The 18,466-nt window shown below is 28.0% G+C and overlaps 4 non-coding genes and 1 pseudogene across 4 annotated transcripts; 1 reads left to right on the plus strand and 4 right to left on the minus strand.

Moving 5' to 3' along the window:
- Positions 1-53: 53 nt before the first annotated feature.
- On the minus strand, positions 54-217 carry LOC145837348 (U1 spliceosomal RNA). The gene has a single exon (XR_014369983.1). It is a non-coding gene; the product is annotated as a U1 spliceosomal RNA (small nuclear RNA).
- Positions 218-4,718: 4,501 nt separating this feature from the next.
- Positions 4,719-4,882, minus strand: LOC145837356 (U1 spliceosomal RNA). Its single transcript, XR_014369990.1, has one exon. It is a non-coding gene; the product is annotated as a U1 spliceosomal RNA (small nuclear RNA).
- Positions 4,883-12,143: 7,261 nt separating this feature from the next.
- LOC145837301 (U1 spliceosomal RNA) lies at positions 12,144-12,297 on the plus strand (annotated as a pseudogene).
- Positions 12,298-13,676: 1,379 nt separating this feature from the next.
- LOC145837350 (U1 spliceosomal RNA) lies at positions 13,677-13,840 on the minus strand. Its single transcript, XR_014369985.1, has one exon. It is a non-coding gene; the product is annotated as a U1 spliceosomal RNA (small nuclear RNA).
- Positions 13,841-18,302: 4,462 nt separating this feature from the next.
- On the minus strand, positions 18,303-18,466 carry LOC145837333 (U1 spliceosomal RNA). Its single transcript, XR_014369969.1, has one exon. It is a non-coding gene; the product is annotated as a U1 spliceosomal RNA (small nuclear RNA).

The following is an 18,466-nucleotide window of genomic DNA, read 5'->3' on the forward strand; positions in this document are numbered from 1 at the left end:
TTCCCATTTTAGATGATGTGTACTTAATCAATAGTTTACCGTCTATTAGAGGGAGGGGACTGCGCGAACGCAAGTTCCCCGTGTGAGAAATTGTAGGGCCGAGTTGTTCACATTTGGAACAATCGCAGAGGTCAGTTCCACCAATGTGCAATGATGAAACCTCGCCCTGAGTCAACAGCCTGCCTGATCGCTGTTAAGTCTCCCGTCAGGTAAGTTTAGTTTTCCAGCAATCAGCTGCTACCCAGCCAACAGACATGAAGTTCTAATTTGTTTTAGATGTATTGTGACGTCATAGTGTGAGAGTTCAAATGAGAGAGAATTTTAAAGCTTGTTGGATTCGACCTAATCACCTTCTTAGTTAAAACTTTACAAGTTGGTTTTAATATTTATTTTTTTATTTTTACAACTTATTAATATAATTATAAGTTAATAAAAAAAAAACTTTTGTTTGATATAAGCATAAAATTTTATAAGAAACAAAATAACATAAATAGCTACACAAGGTTGAAGTAAAACTTTGCTTTAATTAAATTAGTTTATTTTTCTAAATTAACGTTCATTGTTTTTAAAGACTTAGAAGTGAAGTATATTGTTTTTTAATAACTCTTTTTTTATATTTACTTATATAACTGTAGCTATTTTTATACTAGCTAGGAATGATTTTGATAAATAGCAAACTGTACTCTTATAATCATAATTTGGTTTGGTTTCCATAGTTTTACTTTTACAAACTGTTTTGTTTTTCAAAAAAAAATATTCTAAAATGAATAATTAAAAAAACAATATTTACGTTAAATGTAAAGCTATTATGAGTCAATTAAAATCAAAAATCGAAATATGCAGTGAAGAAGTAGAAAAATTACACAATAAATTAAAGAATTATTCAAAAACCATTTTAAGTGGAAATAATAAACATAGCAAATGTTTTATTTTTTAATTAGATTTAAACATCTATTTAATAGCTAAGTTTTTTTTTTGCTTTCATTTCTAAAGCACTTAATTTATTTTTTGGTTAAAACTAAAACTAAAATCATACTGTCAATTAGTAGACTAGGTGTCAAAAATGCAAGAAGTAACACTTTTGCACGGCCAAACTTTTGAATGAGGAGTCATTTTTGCACGTGTAGGTGTCAAGGAACACTTTTGCACAAAAACACTTTTGCATGAGGGTTCAATTTTGCTGGAATGGCTCACTTTTGCACGAAGACACTTATGTACGAGGGGACACTTTTGCACGAGCGTCACTTTAGCACGAGGTGACACTTTTGCACGGCGTCAATTTTACACGAATAGACACTTTTGCACGGTCGTCAATTTTGCATACAGGGTCACTTTTGCATGGCGTCACTTTTTCACAACGACATTTTTACACGTCAAAACTTTTGTAAGAAGTTACATTTGCTAGGCGACATTTTTGCAAAGCGTCACTTTTGCACGGCGTTATATTTTTACGGATATACTTAAGAACTGCGAAATTTTTAAACAATCAGTCAATTTTGAACAGAACTTCACTTTTGCACGCTTCTAAATTTTATTTTCTTTATAAAAATTTAAACAAACTATTTTTTTTTGTCAACTTAAATGAAATTCGCTTCAAACGCAAGTTGTTTTTAATGAATAAACTTTGGTAGTTTTTTAATGAAATCTTAATGTAAAGTTTTTATGAATTTGTTCTTTCAAGAATTTATTTTACAAACTAAGTTTCGGTCAAAGACCTCGTCAGTGCTTAAATAGCGTTCTTAAAAAAATTATTTTTTTTGACGTTTTACATAGAACAATTCATTAATTCATATATATAATCTTAATTTAAATTAACTAGATGAATACAAATTTTGTCGTTTTAAATAAAAACAATTTTGAATGCTTTAAATAAAAATAACCTGAATCTCGTTAACTTTCAAACAGAAAGATAAACTTAATTTAGCAAGGCTTTAAAACACGAGTCTTGAGTATTAATTTTTACTTATATTCTCTTGATGTTAAAATTAGCATTATATAGTTGTTAAACAAATATTTTAAATTGATTTTAATTTTAAACAAATGTTAAATTGAAAAAAAAGATTTAGTTTATGAAGTGTAAAGGTATTTCAGATTTTACTTGATGTTTATTTTTTAGTTTATTTTTATCAACCGTTGATATAATTTTAAGATTTAGCTTAGTTTATAGTTCAATTTTATTAGCAGCACCTTTACTCTACTTATGATGAGTTGTTTTTCAATGTTGTTAATGATTATTTATCCGGCCAGTCTATTGTTAATGTCCTTGGAGCGTTTGGTTTTTATTTTTGTTGTTAGTCAATGCATTTAAATTTTTGTAGATGATCGTACTGCATCAAAGCGTAAATAAGTATAAGTTTGTGGTTAAAATTTTGCTTTTTATGATAACCTATAAATTTTATATCAAATTATGTTTTTATCTTTGTTTTAATAAATAAACTATTTGTGTTAAATTTATTTTTACTTTATGTGTCTTTCAGTTTAAGTAGTCTAGGTTTTGATGCCTAGGTCCATCATATGGACAATAAACTTGTAACCGTATATTAAAATATATAAAAAGACATAGTGGTTGATTAATATATTAAAGTTCAAAATAAACTAGAACAATTACTTACACTTAAAGTAGTTTTTATTCTAATTTCTAAATAAACTAAATTTTTTGTCCCTTGTATGAACCTAATATATAATAATATTTTATTTTATCTTTTCGTTAGTTTGTTTCTAATATTAACTTTTACTGTTTAACTTTTCAATCTTTCATTTTTTATCTTTAATATAAGTATGTTATTAAGTTTTAGTTTTCAGTTTCTTATTATGTTACAGATTTGGTACTACCTAAAAAACTTTTTATTAAAATGCAAAATTGATGTTCCGCGCGAAAAAGTCAGCGTGCCAAAATGTCGCTGTGCAAAAATTTCATCGTAAAAATGTGACGTTGTTCAAAAGTATCGTAGTGTAACATACTGCCATAGAAAAATTGTCATCGTGAAAAAATGTCACCGTGCAAAAGTTACCCTCCGTACAAAATTGACGCCGTGCAAAAGCGACCCCTCGTACAAAAGAGTCGCCGTGCTAAAGTGTTTCCTCGTGCAAAAGTGACCCTCCGTGCAAAAGAGACGCTGTGCAAAATTGTCCCCTCGTGCAAAAATTGTCGTCCTCAAGGGCCTGTGGTAGGAACTACCTTTAATTGGGGGAAGTCCCCTTTTTTGTGCGAAACACTTTGAGCGTTTAGCTCTTAAGGCTTTTACTGAATTTACCTTACTCATTAGGTTTAATTTACTAATTAACAAGTATGTAATAAACTTATTATAAATAATTTCTTCAATGAAGTGAATTTATTTAATATGTTTTTTAATGTAAATGAAAGTAGAAGTGATAAAGCAGCTAATACATCAGTAGAACAAAACTGCGAATATAAACACAACAAGTAAACACCAAATTCTACAAATTAAAATGTCTTAATAATGGTCTCAAAGTGTTTAAAAGTCACAATCTTAAATACAAATAGGTCTTACTGATAATACTACTAATAATACAGAGTCTTAACATATGTCGTGCTTCATGCACAATGATGGCTAAACTAAGCACAATATAATACGATAATGCAAATAAACATCAAGATCTTCTAAAATGAAAATAATAAAAAAGTTTTTATAATCAAATCGTGGCCTCTCGCACGATCTTATGGCTTAACTAAGCGTAAAAACAATCATTGTAAAAGTTTTATTGTGTGATGGTTTGATAAACAATCGTCTAATGCCCCCTGGCGGTCATTTATAAACAACAAAATATACATTTTGTTACAAAGTGACGCTGTGCAAAAGTGTCCCCTCGTACTAAAGTGACGCTCGTGCAAAAAAGTCGCCGTGCAAAATTGTCCCCTTGTGCAAAAGTGACACTCGTGCAAAAGTGTCCCCTTGTGCAAAAGTGACGCTCGTGCAAAAGTGACACCCACCCCGATTTCGCACACGGGTTGAAACCTTTTTATTTTATTTATATTAGTTTTTTTTCTAAAATCACTGTTACCCCTAACCCTTGGCCAGTTTTTATTTTTCTCATTAGTTTTTTCTATTTATATTTTCTATTTTGTTTTTTTTTACTACCACTGTTACTCCTACACCTTACCCTTGGTCGATTTTTAACATTTTAATTTAATTTAACTTTTGTATACTGTTACACCGAACCCTTTCCCATGGTCGATAAATTTTATTTATTGTTTTTTTAATTATTAAAATTTATTTTTAATTCTCGTGCAAAATCAACCTTAGTGTTAATGTTTATTGTTGCAAAAGTGAGCCCTCGTAAAAAATGACTCTTTGTGCAAAAAGGAAAGTTCATTTTGTGCAAAAGAAACCGACCCTTCATGCATATTTGACCCATCTCCTTTTTGCAGAGGTTTAAAATTTTTTTTGTTATCTTTTTTATTATTTCTAACTACCACTATACCTCTAACCCATAGTCGGTAATTTATTTTGTCTTCTTTTTTCGTTTTTTAAGTAATAATTTTTTTTTCTACCTTTACACTTGTTTGTTTTTTTTTTTGTTCTTGTAAATTATTGATTTTTTTACTCTCATTGTTCCTTCTAATCCTTAATAAATAATATTAATTTTACTCACATCTTGTGTAAAATTAAACTGTTTTTGCAAAAGGGAATCCTCGTACAAAAAGGTTTTTAAGCAAAACTGATCCTTCTCTTATTTGGCACATAGTTGTTTGTTGGAGGGGACTGCGCGAACGCAAGTTCCCCGTGTGAGAAATTGTACGGCCGAGTTGTTCACATTTGGAACAATCGCAGTGGTCAGTTCCACCAATGTGCAATGATGAAACCTCGCCCTGAGTCAACAGCCTGCCTGATCGCTGTTAAGACTCTTGTAAGGTAAGTTTAATTTTCCAGCAATCAGCTGCTACCCACCCAACAGACATGAAGTTCTAATTTGTTTTAGATGTATTGTGACGTTATAATGTGAGAGTTCAAATGAGAGAGCATTTAAAAGCTTGTTTGATTCGACCTAATTACCTTCTTTGTAGAAATTTTATAAGTTAACTTTAATTTTAGTTATTTAAAATATTTTATTTATAATTCAACACATAAAGTTAAAAAACAAAATTTTAGAAATTTCTGTATTATACAAAACCAAATATTAATTTTTAGTATATAACTCTAAATAAAACAGAATTGTACTACAATGTCTGTATTAGTTTACATTGTTGTTGTTTTATTTTTTGTTTAATTATTTATTTAAAATTAGTGTTCTTTAGTTTATAAAAGGTTTACAAGATAAGTTTATTGATTATTTTTAAATTCTAATTTTTGACTAATTGAGATAAATAGATTTAATTACAGCTGGTAAAATTTTATACAAACTGCAAACTGTAATATAATAGTTACACGTCGATTTCCTCAGTTTTACTTTCTTATAACGGTTGAACTGACAATTTTTAATGTAAGTATTATATTATATAAGTTTATTTCAGAACTTGTAATTAAAATAAAATAGAACATAAGTTTCTGTGAAACAGCTATTTGTCAATTAAAAATTAGCAATCAAAGGATGCACTAAAAATTAAACAAAACTAAAACTAAAATATTTAAAACATCTTATAAGTGGGCTCAGTGAAAAAATTAAAGCTTTGCTTGTTATTTAAACTTAACTATTTTAACATATAAACATCCATTCATTTATTATATAGCTAAAATTTGTGCTAAACTTAACCTTGTTTTATATCTACAACATTTAAAATTTATTTTCTATATTATAACCGGTAATAATCTTTAGCGACTTTATTTATTAAAGATAAAGTAGGAACTAAAATGTGTAATTGCAAACTATATTATGTAACAAAACGTCTATTAGTTGAAAACGGGAATAATTTTTCTATCTAGGATCAAAAAGGAAGCTTTTGCCTGTTAGGCGAACCCTATACTAGCTAAACAGAAACATAAATAACTTAAATTAATTATTTTTTTTTCTTGTACTCCGATAATGCAAAAAATTAAGGAAGACTTTGATCATAAAGAATCAAGTCTGAAACATATGTAATATGTTAGTTTTTTTATAGAGAAAAATGTATAAACATATTGACCACAAGCAAGTTGTACATAGTTGACTGAATGATTTTGCAACTTACTTTAAAACTTATAAAATATTCAAATTTAAAACACCTTTTATCAACTAGATTTGCTTTGGAACGAGGCGTACCTAGCCTTTTTTCAATGGGGTAGCATATTTTTGTTTAATATTAGAGTACTTTCTTTAGTACTTTTTAATGATACACTTTTAAAAGTTACAAAACTGTTTAATACATAACTGTCTAAATTTTTTTAAGGCAGATAAAATTTTTAATCTTAGAATAAATTTAGAATAGTACTAGTAAAACACAGTGAATGCACAATTTTAATAATTAATTCCGTTATTTTATACTAAGTTATAAATTAAGGTATAAATAAGTCCTATTACTATTGACAATGGGAGAAAATTTGTTTTAAATTGTGATGCTAACATGCAAAAAATTTTATACATAAGAAACCAAAAACAAAGAGCTAATAAGTTTAGTAATTAACTTGTCTTAATAGTATAAGAAACATGTCCAATTACTCATTAGTGAAGGAGTTAATTTATTTATTTAAACTTGAAAGCTTTTTATAGAATTTAAAACAGTACCTAAATTAAAAAAGTATTTGTAAAAATTGCTTAGTTTTATTAATTTTCATTTAAATTGTTTACCCTGAATTTTTACTTATTCAGTTTTTTGTTTATAATTAAAGATAGTAACTTTTTTAATAATTTCTAAGTTTATTCATTCTAAAAATAATAAAAATTTACTAACTTAAAACAATTATAAGTGAATGGTACAAAAACGCGTAAAAGAAAAAGTAAATATAATTTTTTTTAACTTTATATTATTAAAGGTTTAAAACTTCTTATAAACTAAAGATTTGAAAACCACATCGCTTTAAATGATACAAAGTTGACATTTCAACGAACCTGTTTTTGTAAACATGTTTTTAAACTTTAATTTTCTTTTCTATTATACAATTCCTTAAAAAAATTCAACTAAAAGGTCAATTGAAGTTTTCAAAAACACTTTTATATATAACAAAAAACTTTAGAAAAATAAACTTTTGTTTTATCAGTGAAATAAAACTGATCATGATAATTTTAAATTAAGTTTGTTGATGTTTTAGATAAAAAGTGCTATTTTACGCATTTATCATACTTACTGGAATCAAAACTAATTCAGGTTGTGAAACATTAAAAAAGTACTTGTTCAAAAAAAAACAAACTGAGAATTGATATAGCTTGCTCGTACAATTGCTATAAAGATATGAATTTAAAGTTTTTCTACCAATAATTGCATTGATAAATCTTTTATCCCAATTAAGCACGATTAGTGGTCACCGCGTCTAATAAGTATTTTTTGAAAGTAAGTTATTGTTAAAGGTATAAATTTAAAATTAAAAACTTATATAAAAAACGTAACGTCAAGTGTAAAAAAAGTTTTATAACTTTTTTTTCTTCCTTTTGTAACCAATATTTTTTAAATCAATTGTTTAAATGTAAAGTGTTAAGTATAAATTTACGGTCCCAGTAGATTCCACTTTGTTACCCTTTAGGTTATATAATTAGCAGAGTTAACACTTAAAATGTTCTATCATTCGTAGAGCAGAACTTATTGAATCACCTTTAATCTTATTTTTAGATCCAGTGGTTATTTTTTTTACTTCTTTCATTGTGTAATTTAAAGTTTATACAATTAAAATAAACAATTTTTTTTTTTAATAAATTACTTGTATTTTTTTTAACGCATTTTTTATTTTAGCGCAAAATTTTACTGCAACAGTTTTTTAACAACTGTTAGTTAAGTTTTTAATTTAGCTTAACTATACTCTAAAGCAGGGGTCGGCAGACATTTGTAATCGTCGGACAAATTTGGATAATAAAAATATGCGGGCCACAGCTGTAGTTTAAATTTTTACTCTTCATAACAGACGTGAAACACCTATTGTAAGTTTCAAACTGCCTGAGACCTTTTTTTTACTCTTCATAAAAAACAAACTGTACTATTACAAATTATTGTCGCTGACCGCAGCTATTTAAAGTGAAACCATGCTCGCGGGCAACAGTTTGCTCACCCTGTATTTAGTAACATAAAAGTTATAATATAATAATTGAAGGTGTTATTTTAACAATAGTATCATCTCATTTGTATTTAAAAATACGAACATGATAGCCGGTTGAGGAGCTTTATATTTACAGCATAGAAAATAATTGCAAAACTTATAACTTATATAAAAAATATCTGTAAAAAACATAAAAATTGTCCGTGAGAGTTAAGTTGTAAACATTTAACATTTAAAGTTAAAAACTAACTTGTAACATTTAAATAGCTTTATTTTACGCTTTTTAACTGTCTTAAAATTAGATAAGGCTGATGATTAAATTAAGTTAATAAACGTTATAAACATAGAAAAAAGTATCACAGATACTAAAAAAGACTTTATAAATCAATTAAGTAATGCTTCAATGTTAATTTTCTAAAACACCAAAATTAATTAATACGTCAATTTTATGTCTATGATACAAAATATCTTGTTTTAAAGATTTATAAAACTCAAATACACAGATAATAAAAATGATTTGAACAAGATAATCAATTCCGTTTTAAAAGAGATATAAAAAAATTAAAGAATAGAAATAAAAGAATAGAAAGAAAACAAAGTCATGAAAAAGAACACAAATTTTCTAAACCCAAAAGACTTTATTTGCTAAAAGTTAACAATCTTTTCAGGCAAAATGCGAGAATAACCAAACATAGAGTAAAAGGAAATTTTAAAAGTCAACGAGTTTTTCAATGACGCTGATTTAATAGACTACTTCAACTTAAACTACAAAAGAAGCTCAAAAAAACCACCATTTTTTTCTCTCCCGACAGAAGAAGCTTGTTTACTTTGCAAAATTCTTTCCAAAGAAGACGTTGACTCGAAAGAAACCATGAAGAGTTTAAAAATTCCCACCACATTAGTTGAAGAAAATATTTTCACAACAACGGTGATATCTTCAGCAACCGAGTCTCAAAAAATACAGCTGACCTTAATTGACCTTAATGCGTGAACGGATGGTAACAAAATAAATATCAACAGGACTTTTTTTTCAGAGGTCAAGTATAAGATTCGGGAAAAGAGGTTCGAGGTTTGCAGGAATGTTGAGACTGTTTTTTTTTAAGAAAAAAAATGAAGATTTTAACTTGAAGCATCGTTGGAAGAAAAAATTGGCGCAGAAAACTCTGAATATTTAAAAAAAACAAAGAAGACAAAAAGCTACTTTTCAAGCAAAGTAAAAAGATAGGTTCAATTAAGATACCAAAAAGTATGTGGGCAACTAACACGATTTGTTAAAAAACAATGCTAGGAATACTTTGTCTAATAAAGCTGTAGATGAAAACTGCAAAGATTTGGTGAAAAACGAAAATTTATATGTAGATAAAGAAGGCAATGTATGTGAAGTAATTGATTTATATTTTTAAGTTTTTTGAATCAATTAATCAAAAAAAAAATTGAATAAAGTTTCTAATCAATAGCTGACAAATATGTCACAAAACCAGAAGAGAGAATAAAAAATAATCTAGTGGAAGCTTTGTTAGACATTAAGTCGACTTTTTACCAATCAGAAGAAATAAAGAAGAATAAGTTGAAATACTTGCAAGAGAATTTGTTATATCAGTTGCGTTAGCTGTATAAACTTTACAGTTATTTTTTATGTTTGTCTCTCGTGTTTTAAGATACTTCCTTAAACTTTTCTTTTGAAGTTTAATTAGTACTGTATAACAAGTCATTGTTTTCCGCTAGTTTATCAAACAAACTCTTTTAAAAATAGTTCAAATTAACTGTCAAAGCTGAAAACGACGATGAAAATTGTAAAATTCAGACAAAAAGTGACATTTTGTAGCTGATCGCTGCAGCTCAAGTGAAAACTCAGCAAGTTGAAGTTTTGTAATGAAAACCAGAATCTAGAAAACAAACTAACTGATAAAGACTCTAATATAGAAACTATGCTTTGTGATGTTGAAAGCTCCAAACTAATTTTTGCTTATAGTAATCTTAACAGCACAGACTCAGTAGAGTCTACATCTGATACTGAAAAGTTAAAGAAAAAAGTATTGAGCAAAATTGACAACGTTCCAAAAAAACTTTGAAAGTTACGAAACGGTCGAACAGAGTTCACCTCTCAGTTGTGAAGGTGAAGTCGGAAAAAAAACGTCTTTGCAAGAACCAGTAAAAAAATAAGACATTTAAAAATATTCAGCAGATTTTAATCATTACCTTTGCGTGCTGTCAACCTTTGTAGCTTGTGTTTAGAAACAGACACGTCATTTTTACACAGTATAACAAACTCATTTATTGGATTTATAATTTCAATCTATGTATAACAATCATTATACCTGCTTTGTTAAATGCTAAGAAATGTTAAACAAGGGGACGTGTCAAATATGCACGAAGACATTTTTGTACAAATGGTAAATTTTGCACCAAGAAACTTTTGCACGAAGGGTCAATTTTGCACGGGTGACAAATTTGCACAAGAGAAAAAATATATATAAATCTAATAAAATTTCGACCAAGCGTAACGGTTAGGTGTAACAGTAATATTATAAAAAAGTACTACTACAGAAAGAAATAATTATAATAAAATTTACCGATCAAGGATTAGGGCTAACACTGATAATTTAAAGAAAATTAATTATTGAAAACATAAAAACAGAATACTAAGAAAAAAAAAGTTAAAAACTAAGGGAAAGGGTTGGGGGTAAGAGTTTTTGAAAAAAATAACAATGAAGTTTCAACCCGTGCAAAAGTGTTTCTGTGCAAAAATGTCCTCTATGCATTTTTGACACCTACCAGTTCCACACTGTTTCAGAAAAAAAAATCATAATTGAAACCAGATATGTATAAAACCTGAATATGTATTAGCTGCCCTGTGTTTTGAAACTTCGGATATTTTTCAGAAAATGGGAAGTTTCTTGTTTTAATAGCCTAAATGTACTATACTTGTTTTTTTTTTCTTTGAAGAATTCCGTAGTTTAAAGAGATATTTTAATTAAAAATGACCTTTGTAAAAAAGCTACAAACTAATAAGCTTGTTTTATAATAAAGTTTCACTTACCAATAAAACTATTTAACATTACTTACAACTAATTAGCTAATTTGTAATTTTATATCTTGTTCATTAAATCATCTGAAATAACTAATTTTTTTATAACATAACAGTACAAAGTTTTTATGAATAACTGTATTGCCAAAAATACTTGATAATTGTATTTTATTGTTATAAATAAAATGTACTTTAATATATCTAAAAATTTTTTAGGAGATATTGTTAATTTGTTAAAATAAGTTTTAAAAGTTCATAGTATCGAAGTTTCATCCGAAACATTAAAAAAAAGAAATTTTTGTACAAAAAATTCCTTTTAATAATAACTTGCTGTTTTTTAATTCAAGCGTATATTGAATTGAATTTGTAAATTTTTATTATTCATTAAATTTCAAATTTATTGGTATGAAAACTTCGTAGAGTGGCTATTAAAATGATTGTATCTTTCAACGAACTAAAACGAAATTTGCATTAGAAATAATTTAATAAAAAATTTAACTTTAATATTTATAACATAAACTGGACTAAAACATTTAAAACACGGCAGTTTTTAAGACAGCAACTATTACTTTTTTTAATATCACAACTTGATTGTTTGAGCGAAATTTTCCTAGACAATAAAAAAAATTATAAAAAAATATAGTTGTTACTTTGAAGTCTATGTTAAATTACATAATTCAAGTTTACAATAAAAGCTTTACACAAAAAACTAACTTAAAAGATAATTTGACTGTTAGTTTGTTTCGCTAAAAAATGTTATCTATTATTTTTTGTAAAATACAAAAATATTTAACAAGAAAGTAAACATTAATTAAATAAATAAATATATCAAGCAACAATTTTTAAAGCCAATTTATAAGTAGTGATCACTTATATATGTAATTAATTCAAAAATCTCTCATTTCAAATCTCTTGTAGTGTGACGTCATAATATATCTATAACAACTGAGCAATTCTATCCAATTGTTTGTGTAGCAGGTGTTGGCTGATAGCATAAACTAACCTGACGGGGGTCTTAACAGCGATCATGCAGGTTGTTGACCCAGGGTGAGGTGTCATCATTGCACACTGATGATTACTGACCTCAAAATTGAGTAAGTCGGCCGTGTCATTTTTCACAGGGGGAAGATGCGTTCGCGCTCTCCCCTAATCTGATAACATTGAGTACTATCTAAAAACAATGGCGAAGCGTGGTACTTGTGTACAGGAATTGAAAATCATAATAAAAATTTACGTACTGTAAATCTATTGCTTTGAGCTAATGATTTTCAAGTACTGCAGTTACAACTAAACGTTCATTAATAAAGTATTTGCTAAAAATAAAAACAAAAATTCTCCTAGTAAATTTACCACAAGTTTCAATTATTTCTAAACATACCTAACTTGTGCTTATAACTATATTTTTCTTAATTGTCAAAAATTCATCAGAATTAATTTCACGAAAAAACTACCAACCTACCTAGCCCCCTGAAATTATCGTTAATTGGTAGTATAAGTTTTTGATGACAACTGTTTGAAAAGCAGTTAGGAGCCTAAAAGTTCAACATCTAAGATTAATTTTGAAAAATAACTGAAAAAGTCAGTACAAGATAGTAGTTACATAAAGTCTTCAGTTAATTTTAAAATAAACTAGTATTGGTTCTTACTTTATTTTACAAAATGAAATATAACTTTATTTAAATTTAGTAAAAATGATTACCTATATATAATAATATGCATAAGAATAGTTTATATTTATTAAATGAAACAACGCAAAAGTTTCAGTACTATTTTATTAACTAAAAAACCTTAGAAAAAATGCAATAAACTATGTTATTAACTTTAGAAAACATAGCAAAAGTTTTGTAGCTAGCTAAATTAGTATTATTGACGCTGAAAAAACACCGTTGAAATAAGTATGACTATAAAATAGTTTTTCAGTTTTATTTAATATTAATAACACAAAAAGAAAAACATAAATACAATACAACTTTTTTGTAAAGTAAAATATTAAACTAAATTAATAAATATAGGATTACTACTAAGTTAGTAGTACTAACTGCATATGTTTTACTAATTATTAGCTTTAAGTGATTTTTTATAATAAAAAATGTACAGCCATAGAACAATATACAAAAAACTTTATTCATAATTTTTTACCTACAAAATAACAACAGAATTAAAATTTTCAGTTCCATACAAAGTTAAAACTATATGAAATTAATGTAAAATAATTTAGAGGTAAAATTTTTAAGTTAGTTCTGCAGTTTTAGGCTGAAAGAGTATCTTAGAAATTATAACAGTTTTAGATGGATATGAGTCAAGTATGCACGAAGACACTATTGTACAAGGGGTCAATTTTGCACGGGTTGAATTCTTATTTTAGTTTTTTTAATTTTTTTTTTACTATTAGTGTTACCCCTAACCCTCACCCTCGGTCGGTAACTTTTTTTTTTTTGCTCTCGTGCAAAAGTCTCTTGGTCCAAATTTGACCCTTTCCCATTTTAGATGATGTGTACTTAATCAATAGTTTAACGTCTATTAGAGGGAGGGGACTGCGCGAACGCATGTTCCCCATGGGAGAAATTGTACGGCCGAGTTGTTCACATTTGGAACAATCGCAGAGGTCAGTTCCACCAATGTGCAATGATGAAACCTCGCCCTGAGTCAACAGCATGCCTAATAGCTGTTAAGTCTCCCGTCAGGTAAGTTTAATTATCCAGCAATCAGCTGCTACCCAACCAACAGACATGAAGTTCTAATTTGTTTTAGATGTATTGTGACGTCATAGTGTGAGAGTTCAAATGAGAGAGAATTTTAAAGCTTGTTGGATTCGACCTAATCACCTTCTTAGTTAAAACTTTACAAGTTGGTTTTAATTTTTGTTTTTTTATTGTTACACCTTATTAATATAATTATAAGTTAAAAAAAAAAAACTTTTGTTTTTTATAAGCACAAAATTTTAAAAGAAACAAAATAACATAAATGGCTACACAAGGTTAAAGTAAAACTTTGCTTTAATTAAATTAGTTTATTTTTCTAAATTAACGTTCATTGTTTTTAAAGACTTAGAAGTGAGCTATATTGTTTTTTAATAACTCTTTTTTATATTTACTTATATAACTGTAGCTATTTTTATACTGGCTAGGAATGATTTTGATATATATCAAACTGTACTCTTATAATCATAATTTGGTTTGGTTTCCATAGTTTTACTTTTACCAACTGTTTTTTTTTTCAAAGAAAAATATTCTAAAATGAATATTTAAAAAACATTATTTACGTTAAATGTAAAGCTATTAATAGTCAATTAAAATCAAAAATCGAAATATGCAGTGAAGAAGTAGAAAAATTACACAATAAATTAAAGAATTATTCAAAAACCATTTTAAGTGGAAATAATAAACATAGCAAATGTTTTATTTTTTAATTAGATTTAAACATCTATTTAATAGCTAAGTTTTTTTTTGCTTTCATTTCTACAGCACTTTTTTTATTTTTTGGTTAAAACTAAAACTAAAATTATACTGTCAATTAGTAGACTAGGTATCAAAAATGCAAGAAGTGATACTTTTGCACGGCCAAACTTTTGAATGAGGAGTCATTTTTGCACGTGTAGGTGTCAAGGAACACTTTTGCACAAAAACACTTTTGCATGAGGGTTCAATTTTGCTGGAATGGCTCACTTTTGCACGAGCGTCACTTTTGCACGAAGACACTTATGTACGAGGGGACACTTTTGCACGAACGTCACTTTAGCACGAGGTGACACTTTTGCACGGTCGTCAATTTTGCATACAGGGTCACTTTTGCATGGCGTCACTTTTTCACAACGACAATTTTTACACGTCAAAACTTTTGTAAGAAGTTACATTTGCTAGGCGACATTTTTGCAAAGCGTCACTTTTGCACGGCGTTATATTTTTACGGATATACTTAAGAACTGCGAAATTTTTAAACGATCAGTCAATTTTGAACAGAATTTCACTTTTGCACGCTTCTAAATTTTATTTTATTTATAAAAATTTAAACAAACCATTTTTTTTGTCAACTTAAATGAAATTCGCTTTAAACGCAAGTTATTTTTAATGAATAAACTTTGGTAGTTTTTTAATGAAATCTTAATGTAAAGTTTTTATGAATTTGTTCTTTCAAGAATTTATTTTACAAACTAAGTTTCGGTCAAAGACCTCGTCAGTGCTTAAAAAGCGTTCTTAAATAATTTTTTTTTTTTGACGTTTTACATAGAACAATATAATAACGTATCACAATTCATTAATTCATATATATAATCTTAATTTAAATTAGCTAGATGAATACAAATTTTGTCGTTTTAAATAAAAACAATTTTGAATGCTTTAAATAAAAATAACCTGAATCTCGTTATCTTTTAAACAGAAAGATAAACTTAATTTAGCAAGGCTTTAAAACACGAACCTTGAGTATTAATTTTTACTTATATTCTCTTGATGTTAAAATTAGCATTATATAGTTGTTAAACAAATATTTTAAATTGATTTTAATTTTAAACAAATGTTAAATTGAAAAAAAAAATAGTTTATGAAGTGTAAAGGTATTTCAGATTTACTTGATGTTTATTTTTTAGTTTATTTTTATCAACCGGTGATATAATTTTAAGATTTAGCTTAGTTTATAGTTCAATTTTATTAGCAGCACCTTTACTCTACTTATGATGAGTTGTTTTTCAATGTTGTTAATGATTATTTATCCGGCCAGTCTATTGTTAATGTCCTTGGAGCGTTTGGTTTTTATTTTTGTTGTTAGTCAATGCATTTAAATTTTTGATGTTGATCGTACTGCATCAAAGCGTAAATAAGTATAAGTTTGTGGTTAAAATTTTGCTTTTTATGATAACCTATAAATTTTATATCAAATTATGTTTTTATCTTTGTTTTAACAATTAAACTATTTGTGTTAAATTTATTTTTTCTTTATGTGTTTTTCAGTTTAAGTAGTCTAGGTTTTGATGCCTAGGTCCATCGTATGGACAATAAACTTGTAACCGTATATTAAAATATATAAAATGACATAGTGGTTGATTAATATATTAAAGTTCAAAATAAAATAGAACAATTACTTACACTTAAAGTAGTTTTTATTCTAGTTTCTAAATAAACTAAATTTTTTGTCCCTGGTATAAACCTAATATATAATAATATTTTATTTTATCTTTTCGTTAGTTTCTTTCTAATATTAACTTATACTGTTTAACTTTTCAATCTTTCATTTTTTATCTTTAATATAAGTGTGTTATTAAATTTTAGTTTTTAGTTTCTTATTATGTTACAGATTTGGTACTAGCTAAAAAACTTTTTACCAAAATGCAAAATTGATGTTCCGCGCGAAAAAGTCAGCGTGCCAAAATGTCGCTGTGCAAAAATTTCATCGTAAAAATGTGACGTTGTACAAAAGTATCGTTGGGTAACAATACTGCCATAGAAAAATTGTCATCGTGAAAAAATGTCACCGTGCAAAAGTGTCTCCTCTTGCAAAAATGATGCCGTGAAAAAATGACTCCTCGTGCAAAAGTTACCCTCCGTACAAAAGTGACGCCGTGCAAAAGCGACCCCTCGTACAAAAGAGTCGCCGTGCTAAAGTGTTTCCTCGTGCAAAAGTGACCCTCCGTGCAAAAGTGTCCCCTCGTGCAAAAATTGTAGTCCTCAAGGGCCTGTGGTAGGAACTACCTTTAATTGGGGGAAATCCCCTTTTTTGTGCTAAACACTTTGAGAGTTTAGCTCTTAAGGCTTTTACTGAATTTACCTTACTCATTAGGCTTAACTTACTAATTAACAAGTATGTAATAAACTTATTATAGATAATTTCTTCAATGAAGTGAATTTATTTAATATGTTTTTTTAATGTAAATGAAAGTAGAAGTGATAAAGCAGCTAATACATCAGTAGAACAAAACTGCGAATATAAACACAACAATTAAAATAGGTCTTACTGATAATACTACTAATAATACAGAGTCTTAACATATGTCGTGCTTCATGCACAATGATGGCTAAACTAAGCACAATATAATACGATAATGCAAATAAACATCAAGATCTTCTAAAATGAAAATGATAAAAAAGTTTTTATAATCAAATCGTGGCCTCTCGCACGATCTTATGGCTTAACTGAGCGTAAAAACAATCATTGTAAAAGTTTTATTGTGTGATGGTTTGAAAAACAATCGTCTAATGCCCCCTGGCGGTCATTTATAAACAACAAAATATACATTTTGTTACAAAGTGACGCTGTGCAAAAGTGTCCCCTCGTACTAAAGTGACGCTCGTGCAAAAAAGTCGCCGTGCAAAACTGTCCCCTTGTGCAAAAGTGACACTCGTGCAAAAGTGTCCCCTTGTGCAAAAGTGACGCTCGTGCAAAAGTGACACCCACCCCGATTTCGCACACGGGTTGAAACCTTTTTATTTTATTTATATTAGTTTTTTTTTTCTAAAATCACTGTTACCCCTAACCCTTGGCCAGTTTTTATTTTTCTCATTAGTTTTTTCTGTTTATTTTTTCTATTTTGTTATTTTTGATCTACCACTGTTACTCCTACACCTTACCCTTGGTCGTTTTTTAACACTTTAATTTAATTTAACTTTTGTATACTGTTACACCAAACCCTTTCCTATGGTCGATAAATTTTATTTATTGTTTTTTTAATTATTAAAATTTATTTTTAATTCTCGTGCAAAATCAACCTTAGTGTAAATGTTTATTATTGCAAAAGTGAGCCCTCGTACAAATTGACCCTTTGTGCAAAAAGGAAAGTTCATTTTGTGCAAAAGAAACCGACCCTTCATGCATATTTGACCCATCTCCTTTTTGAACAAGTTTAAACTTTTTTTTGTTTTCTTTTTTATTATTTCTAACTACCACTATACCTCTGACCCATAGTCGGTAATTTATTTTATCTTCTTTTTTCGTTTTTTAACTAATATTTTTTTTTTCTACCTTTACACTTGTTTGTTTTTTTTTTGTTCTTGTAAATTATTGATTTTTTTACTCTCACTGTTCCTCCTAATCCTTAATAAATAATATTAATTTTACTCACATCTTGTGTAAAATTAAACTGTTTTTGCAAAAGGGAATCCTCGTACAAAATGTTTTTAAGCAAAACTGATCCTTCTCTTATTTGGCACATAGTTGTTTGTTGGAGGGGACTGCGCGAACGCAAGTTCCCCGTGTGAGAAATTGTACGGCCGAGTTGTTCACATTTGGAACAATCGCAGAGGTCAGTTCCACCAATGTGCAATGATGAAACCTCGCCCTGAGTCAACAGCCTGCCTGATCGCTGTTAAGACTCCCGTCAGGTAAGTTT

The sequence above is a fragment of the Thalia democratica genome, chromosome 5 (genome assembly GCF_965202585.1).
Source record: "Thalia democratica chromosome 5, ktThaDemo2.hap1.1, whole genome shotgun sequence".
NCBI classification, from domain to species: Eukaryota; Metazoa; Chordata; class Thaliacea; order Salpida; family Salpidae; genus Thalia; species Thalia democratica.